General features: G+C 44.4%; 1 protein-coding gene across 1 annotated transcript in view; it reads left to right on the forward strand.

Moving 5' to 3' along the window:
• The first annotated feature begins 19 nt into the window (after positions 1–19).
• Positions 20–9774, forward strand: part of RETREG1 (reticulophagy regulator 1) — a 159729-nt gene continuing 149974 nt past the window's right edge. Inside the window, exon 1 of the mRNA XM_014582835.2 lies at positions 20–141. The gene's annotated coding sequence lies outside the window, so the exon portion shown is untranslated. The remainder of the gene's footprint in view (positions 142–9774) is intronic.

A 9774-nucleotide genomic window follows, 5' to 3' on the forward strand; every position in this document is an offset into this window, starting at 1 on the left:
GCGGGGCGGGGTGGCGGCCGCTGTGACCTGGCTGCTGGGGGAGCCCGTGCTGTGGCTGGGCTGCCGCGCCGACGAGCTCCTGAGCTGGAAGAGGCCGCTCCGCAGCCTGCTGGGCTTCATCGGGGCCAACCTGCTGTTCTGGTGAGAGCTCGGGTGGGGTGGGGGCGCCCAGGAGGGCAGGTGACCTTGGGGCGCCCGGAGGCCGGCTGTGGGGGTGCTCGCTAACCGCGGAGAAAGTGTCAGACCTGCTCTGCTCTCTGGGCGATCCGCCTCGAACAGGTAGACACCGCTTCAACTTTCCCGCAGACGCACTTCCCTGTATAAACCGTTGTCATCCGCCGTGTGTGTATCCAGAGGAGTGGTCGCTGACCCGCTTGCACCTGTGCCTGCAGGTGTCCCAGCGTGCTGGAAAACTTTGGCCCTGGCTTTCTAAAACTCGCAGGTCTTGACTTGCTGGCTCAAGCAGCCGGGGAGTAGACGTGCTTGAACTTGAACCTGTTCTTGCATCCCCAGCAGGCGTATCCGGACCAGCTTAGCTGTGCGCTGGAGGCTGCGCTGGCCTTTCAGCGGCCACCTGAGATGGACACGGAATGATTTGTTTCTCCTTCCCCTAGAGAGTTGCGTTTACTATCATTGCTCCCTGATGAGAAAACAGGAAGCAAACAAACAGGTAGCTTATACACAGCGCCCGTCCCCCCAGGGTGTACAGAGTGTAGAAAACAGTAATAATTTTAGGAGGAAAGCGTAGCGAGAACACTCGGGAATGTTCTCTCAATGGCCCCCAATCAACAGGTTTGTCTCTTCAAAAAGTGCTCTTACACCGGTGAGGACAGGAAGAGTGTGGCTCCTTCACCCAGGGCCGCGCCCTGTCATCTGTTACCAGCCTGACTGAGGGTGGAGAAAAGCTCTCTTTGTTTGCTAAGTGCCCTCATAATAAACTTGACCCATACAGCGCCCAGAGCCTCAGTAACAGCTTCCAAGGGACATCAATTTCTTAACCTTAAAGTTGGGACATGCATAAAGCAACACAACGTGTCGATTTCCAGGTTAACTGGAGCAAGGTGACGTTTTTTTTCTGCAGATCTGTGCAGACACACTGGTTTTCTCTTAAAACAAGCTGTCTCTTGTCAGGGTCCTTGAGTATGTGTTCACTTTACCTTGGGCTTCTTAGCTCTGCGTGTTTCTAGAGTTTATTCCAGATTTCTCTTTCTTGTTATGGAGTCACCGAGTGTTCAGTTAAGGAGACTATACTGCTTTATGCTGTATCGGGCAACAGTCTGATAGTCTGGGTTGTGTCTCACTACATTTTTCGATGAGTGACATGTTTTTAAAATTCTGTTTAAAATGTGTTTTACAAGTCTTTTTAAAAGCAGTCCAATAGTCTTAGTGTTGTGTCTTACTTGTTTTATCAATGAGGGACTTTTTTTTCTTTTTTAAAGATTTTTGTCATAGAGCACTTGCACTTGCCTGAGAGAGACAGAGACAGTGAGAGTGAGAGTGAGAGATCACCCTCCAGGGTGGATGATCATGCTGCAATCCCTTCTCCTCTGTTATCCCCTCAGGATTTTGGACATGCACACATGCACACCTGGCATGATTTTTAAGCTGCTGGGTCCCAGACTCGAATCGCATACTCAGCCATGTGGGGTCCAGTGCTTTAACCATGACACATCTGCAGGCTCATGAGGGCCGTGGTTTTACATTTTTCTTAATTTTTTAATTTTTAGGTTTTTGTCGTAGGGTGCTTGTACTTGCCAGAGAGGAGAGAGACAGGTGGGGACAGTGAGAGGGGAAGGGAGAAATCCCCCAGGCAGGATGGCCACACCGCAGTATCTCCTCTCTCCTCCTGGGATTTTGGGCACGCATGCACACACACCCAGTGTGAGTTTCAAGCCACTAGGTCTGGGATTTGAACGTTAGTTGGCCATGTGAGAGTCATCGGCACCTTAACCACCACATCACCTGCTGGCCCCGTTTTTCTTGATTTTAGAATTTTGTTTTTACTTAACAAAATGACAAATGTGACCTCCTCGTTCAGAATATAGATTCAAAAGGATAAACATTTTGAAAATCTCTTTCCCACACCAGTTCCTGGCTACCTACTGTCCTCCCAGAGGGAACCAGTGCTACCAATATCCTTGGTATCTTTCCAGAGAGTGCGAGCTTTAAGAGCCAGCACACAGTATTCTATGCAAATTGTGGAATACCAAATAGGCTCTTCCTCTCCCTGGTATGCCTTGACTATATCAGTTCCTTGTTTTTTTCAGCTGCATAGAATTCTGTTATGAGGTCTCACGTGATTTAACCTGTCTCCTCTGGTGGTGCTAAGGTTGTTTCCAGGCCTTTGCTGTTTCAGTGTTACAGCTAATGGCCTTGTACGTGCATCACTTTGCATCTATGGAAATATTTTTGTAGGATAAATGCTCAGAAGTGGACTTACTGGGTCACAAGGTCTATACACATGTTATTATTAGTATTATTATTTTAAATTTGCCAGAGAGGGCGTGTGCTTTCCAGATGGAGGCATAGAGACAGAAACAGAGAGAGAGAGTACATCCCCCCCCCCCCATGGAGTAGAGTCACAACCTTTCCCTCCATTTCTCCATTTTTTCAGTATTTGAGGCATACATATGCACAGGCCTATTATGTCTTTCAAGCCCTGGATCTGGGATTTGACCCACAAGGTTGGCCCCGTGGGATCTGGCTCCCTTAACTACTATGCTGGGTGGTGGGGCTGGCCTATATGCACAAGTTATATTGGTGAAGTTCATCATATTGTACTTTTTTTGAGGGGGGTCTACCAGTTTATACTCCCACTAGCAGTATGTGTGTTTTCCTGTTTCTCTACCCCCTTATTGAGTATATTGTAAATATTATTTTGAGTATATATAATTTGCATATATGATAAGTGAAAAGGGTATCCAATATAGTTTTAGTTTGCATTTGTTTGAGACTGAGCATTTTTTCTTATACTCAAGAGCCACTGTTATCTTTGGTTTGCATTGTCTGTTTTTTCAGTTTGCTTTTTTCTTAGAAGTTCTTTTTTTTAGATTACAGACTTTAGCCTAATGTTTATAGTATGAATTGCAAACTTTTAAAATGACACATTTGTTAATAACACCTATTGAAAAGAATGTGTTTCTGCATAAAATAATGTAAAGGCATATTTGTTACGATTCGGAAGTGGTCTCTTCCATCTGTTTTATTTGTGACTACGATGGAGAGGCAAAGTGGTCTGCCATTCAACCTGGTTATGGCTTCTCATCTGTTTGATTTCTTCTTCTGCTTGCAGTATCTGTATGCCATGCCAGGATTTTCTTTGAAAAATATAATCCTGGTCTTTAATTTTTTTATTCATCTATTTTTAAAAATAGTTCCTTTATTCATGATAGTGCACATGTGAGTGCATGTGAGAGACGAGACAGACGGGAGCAGTTCTCCAGGGGCTGGTCACACCAGGATCCCCTTCAGTTCTCCATTCCTTCCGATCCTGGGCATGGTGTGCAGGTGACCCAGCATGCTTCAGGCTGCCTGAGTCAGGGATTTGAACTCGCTGCTAGATGTGGGATCTGGCTTCTCCTGAGCAGTGCGTTACTGCTGCACCATGGAGCCAGCCCCAATCCTGCTCTTTAAATGCTGAAATCCTTTTGCTTTTATGTTATAATCCATTGGTGTTTATAACTCAATTATTGATTTTATTAAATTTTTAAATTTTTTTCTTGCATTATATGTCCCTATGGGGTTAAGAGGCTTTTTAAGGACATTACTTTTTTTTAAAGGAATTATTTTATCTAACTTTATTTATTTATTTATTTATTTATTTATTTTCATTTGACCAGAAAGGGACAGAGTAAGAGAGAAAGTGAGAAAGCAAGCCAGCGGGTCTGGGACTTGAACTGTGGTTGGCTATGTGGGAGTCTAATTTTCTTAACCACAACACCACCTGCTGGCTCCATGGACATTACATTTTTCTTTTTGTTCTTTTCTTTTCTTTTTTTTTTTTTTTGGAGAGGTTTTCGCTATAGGGCACGTGCGCTCGCCAGACAGACAGAGAGAGACATAGAGACAGAAAGCGAGAAATCACCCCCCAGGGGGGATGGTCACACTGCAATCCCTTCTCCTCCATTCTCCTCTCGGGATCTTGGGCACGCACGCACACGCGCCCGGCGTGAGATTTAAGCCACCAGGTCCGAGACGCGAACAGCGGTCGACTACGTGGGAGTCCAGCGACATAGCCATTACGCTAACTGCTGGTTCCCTGGACATTCCATTTTAAAAAAATAGTTTCGGTTTGCAAATTATCTTAAATTATATGATACTCTAACATTTTGTGTGCCAAGAACTCCAAAGCACCATATATTTTCTATGAGAAAAACAAAACAAAAACAAAAATATTAGAACTATGAGCAAATCTTGCCTTCCAATAGTGATGTTTTCACTTTCATTGGTGTTATTTTATTTTTGTGAACATTTAACTTTTTTTTTTGGAGAGGTTTTTGCTATAGGCCCAAAAGACAGAGACAGGGAGACAGAAAGCGAGAAATCACCCCCTGGGGGGACGGCCATGTTGCAATCCCTCGTCCTCCATTCTCCTCTCAGGATCTTGGTCACACATGCACACACGCTTGGTGTGAGTTTAAGCCACTGGGTCTAGGACTCGAACCACGGTCGACTCCATGGGAGTCCAGTGACATAGCCATTATGACAACTGCTGGTGTCTAACTTGGTTTTTTAAAACTTTTTAAAAAATGTTAGTGGGTGTGTGTATGTGCCTGAGTGAGAGTGAGGAGAGAATGAGAGAGAGACAGAGAGAGAGAGACTCCCCCCACCACGGGCCCTGGTTGTCCCACAGTATTTATTTTCCTCTAATTCTCCATCCTGTCAGGATTTAGGCGTGCAGACATGAGTCTGATGTGATTAGGACTCAAACTGGTGTAGGCCATGTGGGGGGCTTCCCTTAACCAAGACTAGCCCTAGACTTATTTTTTTTGATAGTCAACTGTGACCAAAAAAATGTCTGGCAGGTGGTGTGGTAGTTAAAGCTACTGGACCACCACATGGCCGACTGTGGTTCAAGTGCCGGACCTGGCAGCTTGAGAATTATGCTGGACAAGTGTGCATATGTGTCCAAAATCCCAGGGTAAGCATGGAGGGGAAGGGTTTGTGGCATGGCCATCACCACTCGGGGTTGATTTCTCATTTTTCCTCTCACTTTCTCTCTGGCCAAGTTCACACACCTTATGACAAAATCTTAAAAAAAAAAAAAAAAAAATCCTTGCAAAGGGTGCATAAATATTTATTTATTTATTTATTAGAAAGATTTTTGTTATAGGACATGTGCTCTCGCCGGAGAGACAGAGAAACAGAAAGTGAGAAATTACCCTCTGGGGGAGATGGCCACACCGCAATCCCTTCTCCATTTTCCTCTCAGTATTTTGGGCATGCACGCACATGCGCCCAGCATGAGTTTCAAGACAATGGGTCTGGGATTCAAACCACAGTCAACTACATGGGAGTACAGCAACGTAACCATTCTGCCATCTGCTCGTCCCAGGGTTTATAAATATTTCAATGGAAAAGTAAATTGTGATGCATTTATTCTTACCACGGAGTACTTACTATCTGACAATGAAAATAAGCTATAGTTATAGTCAATAACATGGATTAATTTTGCAAGCATACTTTTGGAGAAAACTGCAAAATATATACAGAATAATTCCATTATAAAAAGTTTTAAAATGTGTAAAACCAAACAGTATTGTTTACGGATACATACTTAGGAAATAAGACTACAAAGAAAGTAAAAGCCATTCTTTAATAAGCTTCTTACACATGCGTGTGTGCGCATGTATTATTATTTATAATGTATTTTAGGAAAAATGCTAAAATATGAAAAAATGCTAAAAAAAGGGCTATTCATACAGAGCTTAGAGGAATTTGATAAATAGACCGTATACAGCGCCTGTCTCAAAAAGCAGGGTTTCCACAACTTGAAGAGATTGTGTAACAGCCAAGTAGTCTTAAGGCTCTAAATGGTTTCAGGTCATATTATCTTACTTTACCAATGATAATCACACTTTAAAACCCTCTTTTTTAATGTAAATTGTATTTGTTTGTTAAAATAACTAATATAGCTCACACTTCAAAAGTTTAAAAGTACAAAGGGATAAACATTTTGAAAATCTCTTTCCCATGGCGGACTGTGCTTCCACCCAGAGGCCACCAGTGTTAGAGTTTTAAGCACAGCATCAAATAGAGTAACACCGGAAATGCTGGTTTATTTTTGTCTTTAAAGGATTAACTTATTGCAGTTTACTGTCTAGAAAATGCATACACTATTTATACACGTTCACAGTGACAATCAAGATGTAGAATATTCCGTCACCCCAGGGGTTTCTTTAGGTTCGTGTTGGGGGTGCGTTTTGTCAGTACTCACTCCTGGGGACTGGTCTGCCTTTTGTTACTGTTGATTCAATTTGTCTTTTCTGAGGTTTCATATAAATAATATCTTACAGTGTGATGTCTCTTGTGTCTGGCTTTGTGTACTTGGCATAAAGTTTTGCAATTTATCCCTTCTGCATATATGCTATTCTTTTTTTTTTTTTTCCAGTTTTTGCTATTTGGCGTGTGTGCTTGCCTGAGAGAGAGATAGAGAGAGAGAGAGGGAAAGTGAGAAATCATCCCCCAGGGAGAATAGCTGCACTGCAATCCCTTCTCTTCTCCTCCAGTCTCCTTTCAAGACTTTCAGCACAAATACACGTAACACCTGGCATGATCTGTAAGCCGCCATGTCTTGGACTTGAACCACACAGCCATGTGGGATTCCAGCACTTTAACTTCTGTACCACCTGCTAGTCCCTTTTGTGCCTGTTTTTCTTGTTTGTTTTGTTTTGTTTTGTTTTGTTTTGTTTTTGCTATAGGGCATGTGCGCTCACCAGAAAGAGTCAATGAGAGGGAAAGTGAGAAATCACCCCCTAAGGATGATGGCCATGCCGCAATTCCATCTCTTTCATTCTCCTTCTGGGACTTTGGGGACTAGTGCACATGCACACAGCATGAGTTTCAGCTGCTAGGGCTGGGACTTGAACCACAGTCTGCCTTGTGGGCATTCAGTACCTTAACCACCATGCAACCTGGTAGCCCCTTATTAGTTTCTTTATTGCAGAGTAGTGTGACGCTTCAGAGACATCACACTTTATCCCTTTGCTAGTTAATGTTCATTTGGGGAGTTTCCGTGTTTGACTGTTATGAGGAAAGCTATTGGGAAAATTCAGAAGGAAATCTTTGTGTTGAGTGCCAGTTTGTGGTGGCAAAGTGGTCAGCTCTGACCCGTGTTTTGTGTGACACCTCATAGTTGCCTGGATGGGCAAGGAGTGAATAAACACCATCTTCTATGCTTCTTGCTGGCCATAGTACTGAAAGTCAGTAGCTTCCAGTGCAGCCACTCCGAAAGCCACTGTGATGGGATCCAGTTTTGAACCCACACTCAGAGACCGTGGCATACAGAGAAGTCTCTGCACAAGCCTTCTTCCTCAGCGCATTTGGCACTATACCATGGCGTGACCTTCTATTTGTATGACTGTTAAAACTACAAGAAAGGGACCAGCAGGTGACGTGGTGGTTAAGGCGCTGGACATTTTCACATGGCCGACTGCCACTCGAGTCTTGGACCTAGTGGCTTGCTTTCTCACTTTCCTTCTCTCTTTCGATGTGTCTCTCTCTGGTCAAATTAAAATGAATGAATAAATAAATAATTCTTTAAAAAAACAAACTGCAAGAAAGTGACTTGTGGGCTAGCTGGTGGCATGGTGGTTAAGGTAACTGGATCCCACGTGGTTACTGTGTTCTTCAAGCTCCAGACCCAGCAGCTTGAAAAACATGCCAAGTTTTTCTCTATTTGTGACCGAAATCCTGAGAGGAGAATGGAAGAGAAGGAATTGTGGCATGGCCATCCCGCCTGGGGGCTGCTTTCTCAACTTTCTCTCTTTTCCCATTGAGCCCATGCACCCTCTGGAGAAAAAAAATAGTGGAAGTAACTTGCTTGAAGTGACTCTTCTGGAACATACCTGGCAGGAAACCTCAGGCACCCTGACTTCTGTGGTATCTCAGGCAGAGCATCCCAAAGTCCAGAATGCCAGTAGGACCCCATGAGAACCCTCAGAGTACTACCCGTGGAGCTCATTTGGAAGGTTGCAGGATCAGACACCACACTGGGGTCTTCTCTCCCAGCACCAGTGGGTCTCTCGAACTCATGTTGGAGTAGTACCCCTCAAAATGTGATCCTGGACCAGCAGCCTCTGCATCACCTGGGAGCTTGTTTAGAGTGCAAGTGCGTGAGCTGCACCCCACAACTGCTGCACCAGAGTCTCTGAGGTGGGGCTGAGATACCTGGGTCTTCTCCCACTCTCCAGGTTACTTGAGCTACCTTCAGCGCCAGAATCACTGCGTTTGAGCCCCTATTTGGAATTGTGCTCCTTTCTCTGTAAGGCAACCTTGCCATCGTTGGGAGATGCAACTAGTAAATGTTCCTCCTGCGCTGAATTAAGACCATCTTTTGGTTATGTCCACAGCTGCCCAGAATCTGGGCTCTCTGTCTGTTCCAGGATTCACTCTGTTCTTGATTCCCCCGCCTCGCTTCCCTGCTGAGAAATCCTGGGCTCCTGCGTGGCTACAGACTTCTTTGGACATACTTCAGCTTATCTGCATTCCTCCTTGAACATGGCATTCCTAGGAGGGTCTGGCCAGTGTGTGCTTTCTCCCCTCCTCCCCCTCCTCCTGGATAGCACCCTTCTGCTCACTCAGCCTGAGATAGACTCTCTATTCTAATAGACAGGAACTCCCTTTGATAGCCACTGCTGTGGATGACTGCTAGAGTCTCATCCAACTATCAGTCTCTGCGTAACTGCATATAACTGTAGAGAGTTAAGAGTTACAGTTTGTCAAACTGTAACTGTAAGTAATTATTGTTCATCAAAACTAAAATAATTAAGTCAGCAAGTGGCATGGAGGTTAAGGTGCAGGATCCCATGTGGCTGATGGAGCTGTTCAAGTCCTGGATGGTGGTTTGAAAATCATGCCAGGTGTGTGTGTGTGTGTGTGTGTGTGTGTGTGTGTGTGTGTGTGCATGTGCTTGTTTGTGCCAAAATCCCAAAAGGAGACTGGAGGAAAAGGGTTGCAATGTAGCCTTTCCCCAAGGGTGATTTCTTACCCCCCGCCCCATAGCAAAAAACTCAAGCCAAAAAACTAAAATTATTACAAAGGATGTTCACATTGAGCATCTCATTAAATTTAACATCAACCTAGTGAGGTAGATGTAGTCTGTCTTATACACGAGAGAGCTGAAGCCCGCAGTGGTTAAAGCGACCTCCGAAGATGACTTTGACCTGTACTTTCGGTGCAATGATTGCCACGGTGGAAGTGCTCTGCATTCGCACTCTCCAGTAGCCGCCTGTGGCTGTCAAGCATGTGAAATGCGGCTGGAGTGACAGAGGAGCTTCCTTTTTGGTTTTGCTTTAGCTTAAATAGCCATAGGTGGTTAGTGACTTGCACATTGGACAGCACAGACCTGGACCGCAGTTGAGGGGCAGAGTTGTTAAACCATATCCACATTTGACATATTCATTGTTTTTGTATTCCATCACTCAAACATCAGTAAGAGACAATCAGGGCTTACAGGTTTTTAATGATTATTTTTATTATTTATTTAGTTTTTAGAAGTGTTTACCCTAGGGTGCGTGCACTCACAGAGAGAGAGAGAGAGAGAGAGAGAGAGAG

This window comes from Tupaia chinensis, unplaced genomic scaffold (assembly GCF_000334495.1).
Source record: "Tupaia chinensis unplaced genomic scaffold, TupChi_1.0 Scaffold143836_1, whole genome shotgun sequence".
Taxonomy (NCBI): domain Eukaryota; kingdom Metazoa; phylum Chordata; class Mammalia; order Scandentia; family Tupaiidae; genus Tupaia; species Tupaia belangeri.